The 22,539-nt window shown below is 32.8% G+C and overlaps 1 protein-coding gene across 5 annotated transcripts in view; it reads right to left on the bottom strand.

Annotated features, from left to right (window-relative positions):
- Positions 1 to 22,539, bottom strand: part of LOC145252742 (prestin-like) — a 402,460-nt gene that overhangs the window by 83,362 nt on the left and 296,559 nt on the right. The window contains exon 1 of one of the 5 annotated variants that reach the window (XM_080112615.1): positions 8,806 to 8,985. The exons of the other annotated variants lie outside the window; for them this stretch is intronic. The gene's annotated coding sequence lies outside the window, so the exon portion shown is untranslated. Of the gene's footprint in view, positions 1 to 8,805; positions 8,986 to 22,539 lie in introns of those variants that run through there. 5 annotated transcript variants of the gene reach the window in all.

The following is a 22,539-nucleotide window of genomic DNA, read 5'->3' as shown; positions in this document are numbered from 1 at the left end:
TCATTACTACCAGCAAAGGAAGATTTTGCTTTAAAAAACATTCAAATAGAAAGAACAATTAAAAGACTTGTTTTGGCATTGGAAAATATGCATACATTTTTCCGAATCCGATACTGATACCCCAAAATGGTTTGATTTTTTCGACTCCCAATTCCGATTAATCGTCCCATCACTAATATATATATCAGTGTTGGGATGATTAATCAGAATCAAATAAAAAATATCAGAATCAGTATTGGAAAAATTCGAGCCTAATTTTCCAATTAAAAAAAAATTTCTTTTACTTATTTAGTCTTATTTTTTGTTTAAAACTTATTTTTTTATATTTGCTAGGACAAGTGGAAAATATAGCTGAAAATCCCAGAGTTTATTAAAATCTTGGATATGATATGAAAGAAAACATTAAGAAATTTGTCAAATTAACAGCCCAAATATGACAAGTGTACTACATACATTCTTAATTACAAAAGGAAAAACAAACTTGTCATAATTGCTCTTCAATTATACCAATATTTCCACTGTCTCGCTCAAAAGTAAAGAGAAATAACTGTAGAATGACTTTATTAATTATATAATGATTCTTCTTTTTTCTTTTTATTTTAATAATGATAAACTATCCCATGATGCACCGACTTTTCTTATGCTAACACCTTGAATTTTTCTTTTATTATCAGTATTCACTTCAGTAGTTTCTATTGAATTTCACACTGGAACATGCATGTTCACATCGTAAAAGATCAGAAACAGATATATGTGGGCTAGAGAATAAGTATTATTAATGAAAAAAATCATTAATACGTAACTATATTTGATTGATTTATACAAATTTTATCCATACACACATACATAATACAACTTTCACTTACACAGAAAAATATGATTTATGAAAAAAAGGAAATATTTACAACTTGTTTGCATACATATGTTACTTTTACTCACAGACATATGTTGCTGAATGGGGGAGGGGGTGAGGTTGAACCTGCAATGAGTCTTTATTAAAAAAGCAAAAACAAAAAAATTAAAAAAAATCTACATAGACATATCGATTGATAAGCTAATTATGCATATGCTTTATTGCTGGTGATAAAAAAAAAAATTGAGATGTAATTATTTGTTCAGAAATACATTTTTCCAGTTGATTCGAATATCTTATTAACATTAATCAGCAATGTTTTAATTTCGATGCTAAAGAACTTTTGCTTTTGCATGAAAAACAGTGTTCGCATGCCAATAGAAACAGATTAAAATCTGTAATTATCAGTTATTTTAATTAGAAACAATGACTACTTAAACAATGCATAGAACATTTTCTACAAAAACTATCGTTTCAATAAAATATATATATATATATATATATATATATATATATATATATATACATCCATTATAAAACTAACTAAATTTTGGAATTACTTTTGAGATGAGGTTTAACAATTCATATTATTTCGACTATTGTTCTCATCCAGGATGTTATTTTCACAACATTTTGGTCGACATATACTTGACCTACAGATCTGTCAAACTCAGGAACTTTTATATCTAACAAATTTATATATCTAATTCTTATATCTATACAAGATTCCTTCGAAATTTTGTACAAATTCCAGAATTCAACAAGATGCATTCAAAGAAGATCGAAACGTTGTGAGAATAACAGCCAAACTGAGATCAGAAGTTGAAATAATCCAAACAATTCAGCACAAGTTAATTAAAAAAAACATTTTTTTTTTTTAATTTAACAAAATATATATCCCGTAGATTATTTTACATTAGTTTTATACTTTAACTAGCAAGGAGACCCAACATTGTTTGGGACTGAATGAAGATCAACAAATGTTCCACCCTCTCACTTTTAATGTCATTGAAATTGGTGAAATCACCTATTTTTCAATCAGATCGATTGATGCACTGGAGAAAGTTTCACATTCCTTCCCACAGTGAGTTAGTCCACAATATATTGTAGTGTACATTGCACTGTAGAGAATTATGAACTTATCTGGAAATAATAGATTGGCTTAAAGTTTAAAATACAAAAGTCAAGTATTATGGTTCAACTGTGCTCCTATCTTATAAAAGTATCTACAGTTTATTTTATAGGCTGGACTTTTCTGCTTGTGCAGTGATAAAACTTCTGAAATACAATTGCGATGTTATGTGTTAATTTTGGTCAAAATTGGACTTCTTTATTTAATCCGATCTTTTTCAATTATTGTTTTTCGATACTTATCGGAAGCATTCTGATACAAAACCTACGCAAGAACATTCCCAGACACATCAATTACCTTTGTGTGAAATTAAAAAAAAAAAAATTGGCCCAATCGTTTTCAAGTCTATAGGGAACAGAATAGTTATGCAAATTAGAGTTGTTTTGGGCTATTTCATCTCTACAGTAGTGTTTCAAAATACCATCGTTGATATAAATAAAGACCTATAGAAGTGGTAAATGAAAAAGAAAATTTAGCATTTATTTTAGATATAATTGTCTTTTACCGAGGAAAAAAAAAAACCATTAAATATTATATTTGTTACATTATCCATTCAAAGATGGATCTACCACTTCCGATAATAGACTGCCCAGGTTGTATGAAATTCCTTTTCCTATAACTATTATTCACCACTCAAATAACATTTTCAATATATGTGCTGAAAAGCAAAATACGTGTTTTTTCACAGCTGAACATTTTGCTAACCGCATTTCATTTCCTCTGATGATATGAGCCAGTATTGAAAATCCATGGATTAAGGAAATTAACATAACTCCCCTCTATATATTCCTTGTGTCAAACAATAAATTCTTAACTCGAATATATGTGTTTATATTTTGATTTTCAGAATTTAACTTTAACCACTAAACTTACACACACACACACATAGCGGTGAGGGGCACCCGGCTTTGCCCGGGCATAAAATACACTTCAATATGATATTTAATTTGTCCAGATTTTGTATATATCATTATAGAGTCGTGATTTCAAAAGTAAAAAAAAAGTATTTGGGTGCCATCAGCTAGAATCGAAACAGAAACCTAAATTGTAGCATTCAAAGCTGGTGACGTTACCACTGTACCAACGTGTCACGCATATGAACTGATTAAAACTTAAAAATAAACTAAGATGAATATACAAAATGTATAACAATTTTTTTCAATTGTGACCCATTTTTGGCCCCCTTAAAAACTATTTTAACTGGCCATGAAAGAACGGGCCGTAAAATATCCAATAATTTGAGGCCTCTAGCGCTGCTCTGATCTTTAGTTTCAGAGGAGATAGTTTGAAAATATGGAGACAGACAAACATATAGCCTTGTATACTTTTATCATAAATAACCCAAATGGTTACCGACTATTTCAGTACCGAAAGATATGCCATTCTTTGCTAAAAACATTGTAAATAATAAGCAGGAGATTTAAGAGAGAGTTCATAAGTACTTAACTCAAGTTTAATGATATGATGAGGTCAAAATGAGTGACACTATGGAGCAGTTAACTATTTTAAGAACAAAATTTGTATGTATTTCTTAGAAATAAAAAACATTTATTGCAGATTCAAACGACGTTTCTACAAAAAAATGTCAGCAACTATAACTTGTAACTTGTGATTTTAGTCAGTTCACAACGAAAACTAAACTTTCTTTTTTTCTGGTGGAATGGTGATTGAGGATACGTCCTTGACAATCAGCTCAACAGTGACTTTGTTGCTGTCAGGAGGATTTGATGGTATGGCCACGTAAAAAAAAAAAAAAAAAAAAAGAAAAGTTTCTATGTATGTAGACTAACTGAGGTAGCAGGTTCAACCCACAGAAGAAAACCAAAGAAAAGACCGAAGTGATAAGGATGCACTGGAGAGAAAGATGGATAAATCAAGACCTGGTCAGAGATAAGTTAGCTTGGAAGTCAATTTCTAATATCTGTTCACCACATGCCAGCATGTAAAATGAATGTTAAACTGATGATGATGATGGGCTGAAGTATGATTCTCTTCAGTCCTACGAGGTCTACCTACCCAAGCTTTTCCTTCTCTTTGAGAAATGATTATTGCTAATCACTTGGCGGTGAGAAATGCTTACAGGGCTGCTCAAACATTTCCTATAGTGAACTGACTTTTTAAAGCCACATCTGACCTTGTGTCTAATCTCCTGAAAAAGAGGTAAATAAACACTAATACTACATGTCTTCTTTCAAAATCCTTCTATCCCTTTTGCCAGTCTGTCAAACAGTTGAACTTGATCACCAACAAATAAATTTTACATACACTTCAAATTTGTACCGTTGCCTCTCACTAGTTATAGAGGCTAAGCAATCCACTCATGCGTTCTTTTCCCAAATTGCAAATAGCAGACTAAGCCTGCGAACCTTTTTTTCTTTCCAATTAAGTGACCTGAATTTTATTCACAAGCTCATGATAAGGCTAATTAATATACAGGAATTTTATAGTTGATCATCTAACAGATGAAGTTACAGTGTCGGATTTTAAAAGTTAGTCCTACGTAGCATTTAAGCTGGCAAATCAAATGTTGCTTCTGTCCAGCAAATGTACATTTATTATTGCTGTATCATACTATTGGGAATTTATAATCTTACTTAGCTATAATTTATTTTTTAAATTATGTAGTCCAATTCGGACGACTGGTAATATGAAACATTTTTTAAACAATCACATAAAAATCCCAGCAATGGAAGATAACTCATTTTAAATCTCTCACATTTATCTACCTACTTCTATTTGCCAGTATATAAAAGGAACTTTGTATATGAGTGTGTGTGTGTGTGAGTGAGAGTGAGAGAGGGGTCATTCCCTACAAATTCAGAAATGGCTAGGCTTTTATTTTTAATTTCATATGAAGATACTTGATGTGTCTGGGAGTGTTCTGACATAGTATTTGTATCGGAATGTGTCTGATAAGTACTAAAAATCGATAATCAAAAATATCCAATTAAAGAAGGAAATCATGATTTTGATGAAAGTTAACATTTTTATACAACCTAACATCACAATTGCACTTGACAAGTTTTATCACTGCACAAGCAGAAAGGCTCAACCAAAAAATCAACTTATATCATTTTATAAGACAGGGGATGTGTTGTTTGAAATGAATCTTTTTTTTTCAAAGCACAAGTGAACCATGATATTTGAGCTTTGTACGTTTATCTTTAATTCAAGTGATTATGTAAAAATAATTTCATAAAATCAACAGTTAGTTGTTTGATAACACAGGGATGTGTTTGAAATGAATGTTTCTATTTAGAGCACTATTGAAACATGATACTTGACTTTTGCATTTTAAACTTGAAGTGAAGTCATTATATACAAATAATTTCATAAAATCAACAGTAGATTCTCTACAGTACAATGTAAACTACAACGTATTGTGAACTAAGTCACTACAGGGAGGCATGTGAAGCTTCCTCTTGATACACTAGAACAGGCAATCAATTGATTTGTTAAAAAAAAAAAAAAAAAAAAATGGTCGATTCTGCCAGTTTTGATGACAATGAAAATATGAGAGGATGAAACATTGATCCGAATTCAATCCTGTACAATGTGGGGTCTCTCTGTTAGTATATATACAAATAAAGCAAGAGACTTTGCCAATATGGCCATGGTAAAAGAAAGTTCTTAAGTTAGTAGATGTAGGACAATTGAAAAAGCAAAGTCAGTTCACAGGAGACGGCCAAGGAAAACATGGAAGTCATAAGAATGGACTTCAGTGAAAGAGGGATAATTAAAGACCTGACCAGAGATAGGTTAATTTGGTAGTAAATTTCTAAAAGTCGCCTAACATATGTCAGCATGTAAAAATGGACTTTAAACTGAATATGATGTTGTATAGATGATTAATATACATTAAATTTAAAATGTGTAAACAAATAAAACTTTAAAAACTAAAATAACGTTACTCCATCTTTAGCAACGGTGGACAAGTTCAACTAGTGATTACCATTCTGTCATCATTCTAAGGTGATACAGAAATTAATTTGGGATGATCTCATTGGATGATTTCGGATGCAGCAAGACAATGTGTATGTTGTATTAAAACAGGTAATGAAATATGGTATGCAACAGACTACAATAATTTGTTCGTAAATATCTTCAAATATTCTTTCATGGGATTTGCTATAAACAGTTTTTAGAATGTAAAAAAAGAAAAAACAGGAAAAATAAAAATTTTTGCATCAATAAATTATCTAATCTATCATCTTCTTATATAATAATAATAATAATAATAATAATAATAATAATAATAATAAAGAAGATTCAGATCATGAAATCTAATTTGTCTTGAACTTTTTTTCATCATTTTATTCTTTGCCAAGAAGATTATGTTTTTGATATAGTTTGTTTAACCAATTGTCACCAAACTTCGTCAAAATATTAGTCATAATTAGGACTAGGAGAAAAGAATATTCTTTTTATTGTTTTGACTCTCGAGTATATATTCGACACAGTTAGACATAGTTAATCGACTGAGAACCACATCACTCTTTATAAAAGCATACAAGATATTGACGGATACACACTCGAGAGTCAAAACAATCAAAAGAATATGCTGTTGTCCTAGCCCTAGTCAAAAAAATCCCAATGTATTTCAAAATTAAATCTGTTTTAAGTTAGAACTTAAAACAGATTTAATTTTGAAATACATTGGGATTTTTTTTTTCATACTTCAAGCATAACGTAAATAATATCGCACACTTTATATAACTAACCATGAAAAATTTGGTCATACTTAAAGTTTGGACGACATTTCAATTTTCGTTTTTTCCAAATTTCATTTATGGCTATGATGCTCTTTGACAGCAATAACCACCATGCAAAATTTTAGTCTGATCAGATAAATAGTTTTGGAGTCATCAACATGTTCATAGTATAGCTTTGCGGATAGTTCATACAATATGAAGAAGTAAGGCACAGGTAAGATTTTGGTTCAATTTTATGTTGTCACAATTTTTAATCGTGTATTACTTTATATTTGTTTAATTAAAAAGTTTTCATTAAGCATTTTTATGTAGGTTTTACTTATATATATATCCTGCACAAGCAATGTTCAGTCAATCCAAAAAAATTGCTAGAAGTTATATAGAAAAGCTGACTAATTTGAAAGTTTGAGAGTTAATCAACTTGATATTAATTAGTTTGAAGATTTCAAAGAAATTGAGTATTAGCTTTTCAGTCATTCTTGTTTTTAAGTAATTGCATTTTTTAACAAAGGGCTGCTTGAGGTTCGAAACATTTTGTTGGCTTTTAGACTAATCTGAATTAAAATATTAATCCTTTTCCAATATGTAATAATGCAATTAGTATTCCTATGGATATTTTTAACAATAAACACTTGTTAGATAAAAAAAACAAAAACAAAAAAAAACTAATTTTAATTTGAAAATTTTTGTTCCAACCTAGAGTGCTCCTTTTGGGACAAGTAGATTTTTCTTACATTAAAAAAAAACAAAAAACAAAAAAAAAAAACAACCTTGTGTCTAATTTTAGTTTCTTTGGAAAGCAAGTAAATAGGGCTGTTAAATAAAGAAAGATACAACATGGCAGAAAACTAGGTTGGAAACCAGAAACTTTTCATTTGATATCAAAAGTGAAATGAAAAGTGAAAGAGTATAAAAGAGAAGAGAGAGGAAGACTGAGAGAAGAGAAGGAGGAGAGAGAAGGAGGAGAGAGAAGGAGGAGAGAGAAGGAGGAGAGAGAAGGAGGAGATAGAAGGAGGAGAGAGACAACGGAGAGAGAGAGAGACAACGGAGAGAGAGAGAGACAACGGAGAGAGAGAGAGACAACGGAGAGAGAGAGAGACAACGGAGAGAGAGAGAGACAACGGAGAGAGAGAGAGACAACGGAGAGAGAGAGAGAGAGACAACGGAGAGAGAGAGAGAGAGACAACGGAGAGAGAGAGAGAGAGACAACGGAGAGAGAGAGAGAGAGACAACGGAGAGAGAGAGAGAGAGACAACGGAGAGAGAGAGAGAGAGACAACGGAGAGAGAGAGAGAGAGACAACGGAGAGAGAGAGAGAGAGACAACGGAGAGAGAGAGAGAGAGACAACGGAGAGAGAGAGAGAGAGACAACGGAGAGAGAGAGAGAGAGACAACGGAGAGAGAGAGAGAGAGACAACGGAGAGAGAGAGAGAGAGACAACGGAGAGAGAGAGAGAGAGACAACGGAGAGAGAGAGAGAGAGACAACGGAGAGAGAGAGAGAGACAACGGAGAGAGAGAGAGAGACAACGGAGAGAGAGAGAGAGACAACGGAGAGAGAGAGAGAGACAACGGAGAGAGAGAGAGAGAGACAACGGAGAGAGAGAGAGAGACAACGAGGAGAGAGAGAGACAACGGAGAGAGAGAGAGAGACAACGAGGAGAGAGAGAGACAACGAGGAGAGAGAGAGACAACGAGGAGAAGGAGAATGAGGAGAAGGAGAATGAGGAGCAGGAGAATGGGAAAACAAGTATACAGTTCAGTTCTGAATTTTTGAGAGGAGATATGGATGTTTGTATTGTTTTGATTGTTTTAATAATTATAAAAAGGCACCCTAGTGATCCCTGAAAATTGACTTCTTTTTTTTTAATTTACGGACACACCCTCAAACTCAAGGTCCGATTTATTGCAATACGGAGCTAACCTCCTTTCCCTTAGTTGAGAAAAAGCATGGAGTCTACACCCGACAACGGTCGGCAAGTGCATCGGCTGAAACGTTGATGATGAAAGATGAGAATAGTTGTCCAAACAATCAAAATAATGCAAACAAGTATACAGTTCATCTATTCGTTGAGGTACAAATTTGTGAGCTTTCAGAACAAAATACTTACCAAAATAATAATCGATGAATTTGCAAAAAAAGGTTGCTAATTTCTTTCGGCTTTACAATTCACAACTTATTCAAGCATCATTTCAGTTTGTTTATATATATAATGCCAACATGAAGACTAGCAAAGAATGTCAAGAGCTGTCAGCCAACAATGCCAAGTTTAAACTGGACCAACGGGCTGTACACAAAATCAACACCAGGAAAAGCACTTCTGTTTATTAATAGCATTCATCATTAATTTTATCAAATTACTCTGTACTATTATCACGACTAGCGCCACATTACACATTGTTGGAAATTAATGAGCTAAAATCCTTTTAATGCACCTCTTGATTTAAAAAAAAAAAAAAAAAAAAAAAGTTTCTTAGCAAATCAAATTAACAATTTGTTGAAATTGTAGTCATTTTGATCAGTATACTTTGATATTGTTTTTGTTAATGTTGATATTTATTTTAACTGAATTAAAAAAGAAAAAAAAAATCAGTACTGTTAATTTCTATAACAATTGCAGCAGTTTGACAGCCAAACATGTTCTGCTTGACTTCTACTGAATTGATCTCTTATAGAGTACAAAGTACAACAGTGGCACATAATCCGTATTCGTAAATATCCTCGTCCTGGCATGTTCTCGTTTTCTCTCGAATAAAAGTTCTGCACATTAGATGAAAACAATTTCTTCCATTGATCATAATATAAACCCTGTTGTTTACAGTTTCTGTTATGTAACATCATTTCTGCTTCATCATGTCTGTCACAAGGACAGTTATAAGCAGTGCACTCGGTGGACAACATTCAATTAGTGAAGATTCATTCACTAGATATTCGACAGTTCTAGATCTTCTTGCCACTTGGCCATTCAGTCAAAATATTGGACTGATAACTGCAGAGATTTCTTCCACAAACAAAGACCATACATGTGCAAGTGCACACACACACACACACACACACACACACACACACACACACACACACACACACACACTTCAAACCTCAAATGGCAGAGGTATTGATCGAGATAAACAGTTGTTCCAGCAATATGCAACTAACCTCAACGTACATATACCTGACAAATCGGCTTAGCAACAAAATCACACCCCTTCACTGTTGAGGTCCCTAAATGTCAGAAAGTTTTCTACTCAAATAGCTTCTTCCCTAGAACAGCTAGACTTTGGAATTCCCTTCCTGCTGCCTATTTCCCAAACTGTACTGGTATGCAGAAGTTTGAATGCAACGTAAACCAACACCTTAATCTTTCCTAGGCATGGCCCCGATTAGTAGCCCCTTACGTCTAAGTGGCAATCTGCCTTGTTTGGGGGTGAAGGTGAGTAAAAAAAAACAAAAAAAAAACACCCTCCATATATCAAATAACTTCCGAGTGATTTTAGGAAAGTCTGATCAGCAGAAAATAAGATACTTTTTCCGATTCAATTTACTAGAGACGATTAATTAGAATCGGGAATAAAAAAAATACAGAATTTCTTGAATAATTGGAATCAGTATTGGAATTGGAAAAGTTTGGACCTAATTTCCAATTCTAAAAACGATTCTTTTCATTTGTTGTTTAAAACTTAATTTTATATCGTTAGTATTGATGGTAAAATGATGACTATTTGTTGTTTTTTAACTACCAGTAAAACCAAAGTTTATAGGTCATAACGAATTGAGGTAAAAATGGCATCAGAAAAAAAAAAAAAAAAAAATTGCCCAACAAAAATAGCCAAGTGGAAATCTCAGAGTTTATCAAAATCTTTGATACAATACATAAAGAAAAAATATCAAGTTTGTAAAATTTAAAAAAAAAATTACATGTACACTTTAAAATAGATGAAGACTGCTACACTCTCAATGGAATGCTACATTTTTTTAGACGATTTTAGAATCAGAAATTGTATAAGAATCAGGAATTTAAAACCAAGTTAGTAATTGTATTGAAATCTGAAAAATATTGAAATCCTCTCATCACAAGTATTTACTTATCTACAGTGAGTTTAACATGAGGACACTTTAAAATATGGATACAAAATACCTTTTCATGAACAGATTATTTGCAAAAAATGCCTCAGGAACTTTGAGGCACAACAAGCATTTTCGATTGAGTCTATTATTCATGAACTGGTGTGGACTGTACAAATTTAAAACCATAAGAGATATATTCCTTACTAGCATTCCAGCCCGGTGTTGCCTGGGTGTTTGTATGTTGAGCAAAAAAAGCGGTCAATTTTTTAAAACTTTGATCCCTATTATAACCCCTTAACATTTATTGTTTTGGGCTCAAATCAAGTTATTAAGTTAGATTCCATGTTCAAGGAACCTATATCTAAAATTTCAAGTGTTTATACCCAAAATTGGCGGAGGAGTTTTCTATAGCTCTCTAAAGGTCAAATCATTGAACTTTGACCCCTTAAAAGCCAAATTTCTGGCCAAAAACGGATTACAAAGATTTTCCCAAATCTCACTACCCTGTATATAAAATTTCGAGTCTGTAGACTGAAAATTGACAGAGTTATTGCATAGGGAAATGTACACAGACAGACACACAGACACTGACTTGAGACCTTTATTTGTGCAAGATCTATCATCTTAAATTCAAATCTGTTCCGATTCTAAGCAGCTGATTTTTCCAGTTAATGATTAACTATATATTACAATTAAAAAAATGCAAGCATGAAAAGTAAGATGGTTAAGCTTAAACATGGAAAAGTAAAGGACAAGACATTCTAGTAAAAAATATAATAAATTTATAACTTAAGATATTGCAGCATTAAGAATTTTTTAAACATCTAATATACTCTTCTACTTCCCCTCTCCCATAAAATGTCATAATTGTACGTTTTTATATTTGCTGTTCACCATACATTGTACCAGCCTTGAATAGAACACTTTTTATAACATACATAGTTTTGCTAGGAAAAAAGTGTAGTATATGTTCTGATACTATACTATATCTTTATTGTTTCGGTCAATGAAATATAAATCCTTCTAGACTGAGTAAATTTTAACTTTTGTTCCAATCCAGAATGACTCCTTTTGGGAACATGGATTTCTTCACATTAAAAATCCACCTTATGTTTAACTGTCCTCATAGGGAGGCAAGTAAATAGGAACTCATCAATAAAGAAAAGGAAAGGTCATATAGACAAAAGGAAAGGTCATATAAACAAAAGGAAAGGTCATATAAACAAAAGGAAAGGTCATATAAACAAAAGGAAAGGTCATATAAACAAAAGGAAAGGTCATATAAACAAAAGGAAAGGTCATATAGACAAAAGGAAAGGTCATATAGACAAAAGGAAAGGTCATATAGACAAAAGGAAAGGTCATATAGACAAAAGGAAAGGTCATATAGACAAAAGGAAAGGTCATATAGACAAAAGGAAAGGTCATATAGATAAAAGGAAAGGTCATATAGATAAAAGGAAAGGTCATATAGACAAAAGGAAAGGTCATATAGACAAAAGGAAAGGTCATATAAACAAAAGTTTGTATTATTTGGACTACTCTGTTCTCATTTTGGATGTTATTCTTACGTTTCAGTCGATGTAACCTTCGACCTTCTTAAGGTGTATCTTGTCAAACTCGCAAATCTTTAAGGAATTTTGAATGGAACCTTATCTTGTCAAACTCGGGAATCTGCATGGAATTTAGAACAGAACCCTTTTGTTTAATCCGCAAGAGTAGCATGCTCTCATTCCGTCAGCCATAACCAGGTAAAAGTTTTAAGTAACTTGCTATCGTATTCCTGGTACTTCTACATTTACTGACCCCGTGCTTTCCACAAAGTTTCTTGGGTGTGCTTGGTTGCTGACGGAAAATACAATAAATAAAATTACAAACATGTATCTACCCCAACCCTAATATGTGAGATTAAAATTAATTTTTTTTATTTCTTCCAAGTCATAAAAAAGTAGCCTTCATAGATTTGTATTAGGATAAAACAGTGCGTTTTTAAAAATTGAGGAACACTCGGCCGACTATTTCGGGTTATTTCCATCAATTGCCGAGCGAGCCAGAGTCAATTTTGTGGAAATCGCAGATCGGTAAACTCACAAGCAGAATGGTTAATGTTAATGATCGACAGTGAAATCTAATAACCCTTCTGTTGAATTATTAAATACCCACAATACGTGCTAGCATTCTTAAAAGTATCCCAAATACCTATCATTATTTTCTATTCCTCACTTAGCATGCCTCAAGGGTAAAAAGGGCAACAGTAACAATTATAGTTACAATGAAAAAGTATTAAATGACAAAACAAGAATCTATTGCTTTTGTAACAATTCGTATACAGTAAAATTCAAAAAGGAATATTTTCTGAACGTGATATTCATTTGGGATCCATCTTGAATTTCATACATTACACAGCATTTTAATAGAACGTCTTCTTTCTGTAAACTTCAGAGAAAATGTTGTTCTCTTAGATATGTATTTTAGCAGGAGAGTTATTATTAGTTATTAGTTATTATTAGTTAGGAAAGTATGTCACAGTTCATGAACTTTCACATGAAATCAAAACAGAATAAATAATGGTAGTGACTCAACGGGTCACTGATGTCAAATATATAATTATTTACTATAATAATTATTAAATACCTACTGACACTAGGGTTTCATTCTTTCGGGAATTATCAGTGCAGGGCGTCACGATTAATACCAGTCGATAGATTCAAACCCGGCGACAGAAGTCATCTCTGGCTTCATTAGCAAGGACTTAATCCAGTTGGCTCCCGTTAACCGCGAGAAATACTGTTGAGATTTAAACATTTATTGTTTTAAATGCTTTTTAACGTCTGTCAGAGTGATCTAATCATTATATGATGATCTGCACGTAATAGTTAAATTGACCGACTTTTTATTTCAACTGAAAGTGTTCAACGATAAGAAACGAATTTCTTAAAGGGGCTGACATAATTATTTACTATAATAATTATTGAATACCTACAGACATTAGTGTTTCATTCTTTCGGGAAGCATCAGTGCAGGATGTTACGATTAACACCAGTTGATAGATTTGAAACCGGCAACAGAAGCCATCTCTAGCTTCATTAACAAGGATCTAATCCATTCGGCTATATATATATATATATATATATATATATATATATATACACAAGAAGCATAAATGAAAACCATAAAATTTTATTTTTCGACAGAATATCTCAAAGCTCTACTTTCTATTGTCATTTTATTGAGCTTTTTTATTTGGTTCGGATTATTATAAAAATTTTAATATTAGATTGAAGTTTACATTTGCTTTCGTCTAGCAAACTTTTCTTATCTACTGTGTGATTGGCAAAGATAAAGATATAAAGGATAAATACTCACGGGCAACGGCAGGTCAGTACATCTAGTATTTTAGTAAATATATTCTATTTTGTAAATTCAGTTAAGACCTTTTTTTCTTTCAAAACCAATTAAATTCTAAAAATGAAATGAATCTAAAATTGTAAGACCTTAGATAAGTTGTTTTACTTCTTTTGTATATTTAGTTCATTAATTGTGGACAGAATAATCTCCAAAATCTAACAAAGCAAAAGAAAAGCCTGATGTGTTGTTTTAAAGAGGCTGAATAATGAACAACATTCTAAACATTTTTTCCCCTTTGTACTTGAACAATAACACAACATTGGAGCCACAAGGCGAATCTGTAACACATGATCATTTGAATGAAAAAGAAAAAAGATTCTCACAGTAATTTCATAAAACACTGAATTTTATTTTTTTTTTTACTAAAAGAATCACTGCATATCAAGACCAAAGACCACCCGAGGATGAGGGTTAACTAAAATAGAATGATCGTCTGTTGAGAGATGAAAGAATCGTATGAGAAAATTGGAAAAAATTTTTAAAAAAATGATAAGACGAACCAAACTTTAATTACTAACAGGGATAGCTTATAGCAGAAATCTGTTGACATTTTATTTTATGGTCAATTTTTTCTTTATGTTTCTGATTTTTTTTAGATGAGGGTTGCTTATAAGTATTATTTGGATTCATCGGGCTGCTGTTCTCGTCTTCAGTGTAATTTTCACGTTTTGATCGATGTAATCTCCTATCTTCAGGTGTATCTTGTTGAACTCTGAAACATTTCTATTATACTTGGGGATTTAGACGGAATTTTGACTGGAACCTTTTATTTACTTCACAGGGTAGCATGCTCTTGTTCTGTCAGTTATGATTGGATAGAGGTCCTAAGTAATTCGTAATTGTATTTTTCACCCTTCAGGAGAATATCAATTTTGCAATTAATTTTTCCAAGTACTATCCACAGTTCTAGTACGAATTTTGGGAGCCTTAAACATATTTTATTTCTAGCTGTAAATATAACTATTTATTACTAACTAGCGGGGAGTGGGAGGAGCCAGGCGTTGCCTGGTAGTACAATGTAGTTAAATATGATGTTTTAATTTATGGAGATTTCGTATATATTATTATTACAATAGAATAATATGCGCATGAAGAGTTAAACTTAGGCTTAAACATGGAAAAGTAAAGAACTAGTTGTTAAAACTGGAAAAGAAAACGACAAGATATTCTAGTAAAAAAATAAATTTATAACTTAAAATATTGCAGCATTAAGAATTGATTATATGTTATAAATTGAATTTAAAAAAATTCTTAAATGCTGCAATATTTTTAGTTATAAATTTATTATATTTTTTACTAGAATATCTTGTCCTTTTGTTTTCCAGTTTTAACAACTAGTCCTCTACTTTTCCATGTTTAAACTTAACCATACTGCTTTTTATGCTCGCATTTTTCTTTGGTAATCCATAATTTTTCCAGGCTTCTAATAAATTCACTTGTTCTTAGTTTAATTTCAATCTTATTTTTTGCCCTCATAAATGTAGTATACACATATGTAATAACAATGTACGGCACTCGTCTGCTTTCAATAAAATCCCCCCCAATTATTTCCCTTTCATGCTTTCATTCTGTTTCACGTGTTACTCCTCTTTTCAAGACAGCAGTGAATTAGTAGCAACAGTGGTCACTGAAGCGACGTGGTTGCTATGGAAACCAGTCATAAAAAGCGTCGCTCACCTCCTTACATATTTTTACGATTTTGAATACCAGAAAATTCATCATTGAAAATTTTCTTTTTACAATATAGCTGAGGTGATCTATAAACTGTAATAATTGTTTGAAAGTTGGTTGAAAAATGAGTGAGTGGTGAAGCTTTAAAGCAGTTCTAAATGACTAAAAATGCCACTTAACCATATATTCAAATACTACCATGTTTGAATGATAGTCAATTAAAAAAAACAAAAAACAAAAACAAAAAAAACAAATGGGACTTGGGTGCCATCAGCCAGAATCGAAACCGAAAGCAAAATTAGTAAGCAAAAAATGGAGATAGACAGACAAATGATAGCAAGGATAAAACACGAAAATGTAGCTGACCATTTTTCAAAAGTGATTGTTCGGACGCTTAAAGAAATTTGGTAAATGCTGCCTCAGTGTAGAAAGGTTTGTGTTTACAGTTCGTAAAGTTGAGAATTGTAAATAGTAGGAGAGAAAAAATTTAATAAAAAACAAAAGATATGGTAAAAAACACAGAAATTTAATTGCTGTAAAAAAGTTGAGAATTTTAAAAGATAAAAGAGGAAAAACGTTTATTATCGTGTTATTAAAAGAAAAATTGCTGCGTTGTGGGTGTGTATAAGAAAGTTAAGAATTTTGAAAGATAGAAGAGAAAAAAGGTATTAACGGAAAAGAAAATGCTGTGTGGTAGGTGCGAACTTGTAAAAGATAAGTTTGTAAGCGAACACGCTATCGATTGGATGAAGTCACACCAATGTTATCACATTGCAAATTTATCTTTTTAAAATGAAAGAATGAACCGACTGTTTGTGCATGTGCGATTAACAATCTCAAAACCAAGATTGTTACCTATTAGCGAACTGTTGGGATTGTGTTCCTTGGACTGTATGAGGAGTTGCCTCTCTTTGTTAACTGATGATGTGTATTTTAGAATTGGGTGACAGTTATCTCCCTTTAATTGACTATTTTTATAAAAGGCACGCACGCAACGTGTCTTTCTCTCTTTCGTGTAAACCTGTAAAATAAACAGACAGGTCTTTCTGTGTGTAAAAAAAAAAAGGCTAAAAGAGGTTACATTGTCGAGCTTCAAAATGATGCCGATCTCATGAAAATCCATCGCGTTTGTCGAAAAATTTAAGCAGACATACAAACATACATTTAGACAGACAGGTGAGATTTATATTATAGACTAGTGGGGATACCCGGCATTGCCCGGGTGTTTAGAGGTGTGTGTGGTTTTGAGTCAATCAAAACAAAATAATTAAAAAAATCGTTGCCTGGATGTTTGTGTCAGCGAGGGGGGGGGGTAGTTTAAAAAAAAAATTTTTAGTAGGTAAGTAGGAAGGATCGAACCCGAAGCCTTGAGGCAAAGTTGGAAAATAAAGTGTGGAAAAAACCGTGGAACGTTAATCGCTCAGCCACCAAGAAATAGTAACGGAAACATATTTGAATTTATTTAAGTATTAAGAATTGGCAGGTGCCCGTACATAATGAGTTAATGAGTTCAACTTTTACTGCAGGGCAGTTTTTTTTATTTACTGCATGGCAGTTTTTTGTTTTCTTTGTTTTCCCAAGATATTGTAGGGGAAAACCAGCTCCCCATAAAAAGGGGATTGTCCAAATTGAATTGCAATTGTCTGATATAAGGAGAAACTCTGCATTGATCAACACATCGTTCCTGGCGCAATCGCCGGGAACGATGTGTTAAGCTATACTCACTTTTGCTTTTATACAAAAAAGCTGAATCAACACGTGGCGATCCAAAATGGTGGAATATATAGCTTTTCAAAGGCGGGCAAATTAAATAGACAGGCGACACCCATTGTTAACTCATAGATATTACGATTTACACGGGATACAAAAAGTTTTAAGAATGAGCGAGCCGAGCGAGAACCAAGCGGAAAAAGCCTTTTGCGGACATCCACAAAAAGCGAACATACATACACATTTTCGCTTTTATATTTATAGATTATTATATTAGTGTTTACTTATTACTGTATATATTATCTATTATTTATAATAGTTCCTATATCGTGTTAAATTCTATACTAGATCTACTTAGTAACTGATTGTCACCCAATATATGTGCTGCTTCTGTGAGTTGTCTTACGCTCCACCATTCTTACATTCTTTCCAACTTTAAAATGATGACTTTTATAAGTTTTCGGGTCTGCTAAATATCACATTTAAAACTAGGGCAAACAAATAGTTTTCATAGACTTATCAAATGTAATCCCTACTATTTTAACTGCTGGCCATGTTTGTTTGTGCACATTCAATTTTTGTGCGCTTACGCAAACATAATCGCCAGTGGAAACAGTAGAGAGTACATTGGATAATAAAGGTCTTAATATCAGGAAAAGTATTTTTCTGCCTCAATTTTAAATGTGATATTCGTTTTCAGCAGACCCAAAAACCTATAAAAGTTGTAATTTTAAAAGATGAGTATTGAATTGCTGTTAAAGTAAAAATTGACCTAATATACTTTTATTGGAAATCACTCCAGACAAGCCATGGAGTACTTGATGTAAGGAGCTTAAAATAGTACTTCAAGGTCAAAATCATGCCAACAATAAATGTTAGATGGAATAGATTCCGACTCAGAAAACAGCACTTCTCTCTTTGTCAGGAACATCACTCATGGAATATGAAAACTAAAAAAAACAAAATTTGAAGACGACTATGTTGCAATCTGCAAGGAATCAGTCCCATTGTAATGTGTTCCACAGACGAGAAGCCCCTGCGAAGAAGCTTCATTTGTGGAAGTTCTGCCTGACGCTAGGTATGTAGAAGAACGGAAATGTTTTTTTTGTTTGGAGTTCTTGCTGTGAATGCCTTACAAGGATAAACTAGAGATTGGAGCTCAATCCTTCATGGAAATAATGATAGAGAAGAAAAAGACTAGCAACATCACCTTTCTGAGAAAGGGATTTTAAGGAAGGGAAGAGAGCATCTCTCACTAGATTACGATTTTGAACTCAGTTTTGAAGTTCAAGTACCTAGGCAAATTGATTCATTTACGGGAAGAGACATTGCTTCAATCAATTAAAAGAATTTTTTTTTTTTAATCTTGCTTCCTTTTTAGTCTTACTTTAAAATAAATTGTACCATAATTAAGAACACAAAACAATTATTTTACAGAATTTGTTTTCAAAAGTATCAAAAGGGCACATGGTTACTTTACTTCTGTCTGAAAGTATCATGAATTTTTTTCATTGTTTTTCTGCGATCTCCAATCCCCAAAGAAAGTAGGATAGTTAAAAAACTAGAACAGAATGAAGCTTTAAAGTTATATCCCCCAAGAAATTATTTTCTAGGCATATCTATCTAGCGAAAAAAAATAATGAAAAAAGAGAAAACGAAAAAAAGAAAGCTTTTTACAATATCAGCAGGTAGGCTTGTAAATAGAGTGAGTAAAGAGTATGCAGGTAGAGGGAACTGGCTCTCGGTGTGTGAGTGAAGGGGAGGAGAACATTTAAGAAACTAAAATGTATTCTGGGAGATTTAATTTCGCAATTAAATTATTTTTTTTAAATAGGAATTTAAAAAATTTTGTTTCATTTTAAGCTATCGTATTTTTAATTTCAATAAATATTCGATTAATAAGTAAATAAATAAATAATTAACTTGACGATAAGTTAAGGCAAGAAACTCATAAGTACGTGGTTCTCGTAAGTTTATTAGGTAAATATTCAGATACGTTACAACAGAACACTGCCCACTAATTTGTTTTTTTAGGGGTAATCGAGGTTGCTGACAACGAATCTGATACTCAAACCGGGGGCAAATTTACCGTTTGCATGGTATTAACCCTTGAACCCACGAACTACTTTCCGCCATTTACAGCTTCCGTTTACGCTACGGGCGCGCGCGCGGCAGCATAAACGACGGCTTGCTTCACCTAGCACACTGCCTTCTCACATGGCGTACCAATCTTCCGCAGAAAATTTAAAATTAGATGAAAAAGAAATAAAGCAAGAAAAGAAAAGCACACCAAGTCGTGTGTGTGTGTGTGGGGGGGGGGGAGTAATTTAATTAATTTTTTTTTTTTTCCAGAACATAGAATTTTCTAATTTCCAAAAGTACATTATAGCACTTTCTGGATGGAAAATTTAAAATTAGCTGAAAAAGAAATAAAACAAGAAAAGGAAAGCACTCCAAGTTGGGGAGAGAGGGGGGGTAATTTGATTCTTTTTCCCTGAAACATAGAATTTTCAAAAAGTAACGCACCGACATTTACCGATTAGAACACTAGTTAACATTTTTCGAAGATCTTACTGTTTACATTGGGGGCGCGAGCGGGGGAGGGAGTAATCGATAAATGTCGGTGCGTTACTTACGGAAAAACGGTTAACTAAACTGCAGAAGCAAAGCACCTATTAAGCCACATAAGTTCTATAATTGAATCCCCCTCCCGCAAAAAACAAACAAAAAAAAAAAACAAAAAAAAACGAAAAACATAAAAATGTTTGGTGCTTATGTTTTTGTAAACCGCATTTTAAAAACTACGTGAGACAAAAAAAAAAAAAAAGTCTCCAAATTTGTACTTTTCTTTAATTGTAAGTCATTAAAAAATGTCAGTCCGTAATTTTTTCCACCCAAAAAGTGCTATAATCTACTTTTTGAAAATTTGAAAATTCTATGTTCCAGGAAAAAAAACAACAATTAAATTACCCACCTCCTCCCCAACTTGGAGTGATTTCCTTTTGTTTTATTTCTTTTTCAGCTAATTTAAAATTTTCCGCGGAAGATTGGTACGCCATGTGAGAAGGCAGTTTGCTAGGTGAAGCAAGCCGTCGTTTATGCTGTCGCGCATGCGCGTAGCGTAAACGGAAGCTGTAAAATGGCGGAAGGTAGTTCGTGGGTTCAGGGGTTTATACCATGCAAACGGTAAATTTGCCCCGGGTTTGAGTATCAGATTCGTTGTCAGCGACCTTGATTACCCCTAAAAAAACAAAAACAAATTAGAGTGGTCGGTGTTCTGTTGTAACGTATCTGAATATTTACCGTTTATTAATATAGAGATTAAAAATATCGCTATTGACGTTTTTTTTAATAGCTGTAGAAAATTTGAAAGCGATTTTGAAGCCTTCAAATTGACAGATGGAAAGTAGTTTCTGGCTAAAGTTTATACACCTAAATCTAAAGAATGTTCTTTTGAATATACAAAGCAGTAAAAAAATAAATAAAAGGGAAAGGCGCGGTATCATAAATTAAATTTGACAGAAATTGACTTTTCTTTTTAACCCGTTTCCACAGCATAGACAAGGCCATTTTAAGCTACCTCTTCAGATCAAAACATTTGTTCTGTTTTCAGTCTGAGAAGACAGCCTTCAAAACTCAGGAAATTATATATTTTTTTTGTTTCTAATCCAGAGCGCTCCTTTTTTTTTTTGTGGAAGGGGGGGGGGCACTGGAGCTTCCTCACATGTGTGGAAGCAGGCAAATAAGAACTTCATAAAATTTAATAGAAAGACATGGGGAAAATCCATCGTGATTAAAAAGAAAAAAGAAAGTCCGCTTACCTAATCTCAAGATGAGCAGTGTTACAAGTCAGTCAGCCTTATATTAGACTGAACACTTTTGCTTTTGGGGCTTTTAACGAATTGTCAGTCACTGACCTAACAACTAAACCATTATCGATGTAAAGAATAAGATAAGAAGTTTACAATTTAAATAGACGTTGCTAGTCATTTTTTTAAAAACTATATCATTACTTTTATGGCATGGCAGATGATCGACTGAGATTCACTCTCGCATCTCCCGCGCCCCTTTAAAACATTCACGATATTCACTCGTCTAGCTACAACCACTGCCAATAAATCCTCCTTTCTCTCTCTCTAAACATACATTCTATGAGCAAAGATACTTCCCTAGAACTGCCCATCTGTAGAATACAATACCAAAGAGCTGCTTCCCATATGACTATAACATGGTCGTTTCAAGTTCAATGTAAGCAAATTCTTGTTGAGTCATCCTCTTAAATAATCAATTTTTGAATGGATACAACCATCGTTACCAATCTCTTCAGTGTTTCATAGACTGTCAAATTCTATAATTGTTATCCTCAAGTGGCATATGAACCTTAATAAGTGACGACTCGTTTGTAAATAAAAAAGAAGAAAAAAAGGACAATACATATAGGAGCAACATTTTTTAAATATTTTATGCAGGAATAATCACAAAATGGAGAGACAATGCATAGTCCCTAGAAATGTGCCTGGATCAAGAGTATCAACTTACTTGCTTTCCTACAAAAGTAAAATTAAAATGTTGGGAATCTTTATTAAAAAAAAAAAAAAAAAAGTGGAGGGAGCAAAATACTAATTGACCTAGTTGAGATGGACTTTCTCTGAAGAAGAAAAACAGAACAGGTCTTAACTTTGATCCCTGACTGGAAATTCTGTATCACTATCATTTTTATAATCTATCTATATGTATATATATTTAAAAAGTGGCCTTGTCTATCTGTCTGCATGAAGAACAGTCTCTACCAAACTACTTTGTCAATTTTTGGTCTATAGACTTGAAACATGATATATAGGGGATCTGGATCCGTGTAACAAACTTTATTTGGTTTTTAGCCGGTAAAAATAGCTCCTTAGGGGTCAAAATTGAAAAAAAAAAAAAAAAAAAAAATTGGAACTTGGCAGGTGTAAGCCAACTAAACATGTTATTTCTATGCATGCACAAA

Source organism: Euprymna scolopes, chromosome 29 (genome assembly GCF_053919585.1).
Source record: "Euprymna scolopes isolate OS-2025 chromosome 29, ASM5391958v1, whole genome shotgun sequence".
Classification (NCBI taxonomy): Eukaryota; Metazoa; Mollusca; class Cephalopoda; order Sepiida; family Sepiolidae; genus Euprymna; species Euprymna scolopes.
The sequence above is the reverse complement of the archived record's forward strand: the minus strand, read 5'-3'. Positions and strand labels throughout refer to the sequence as shown.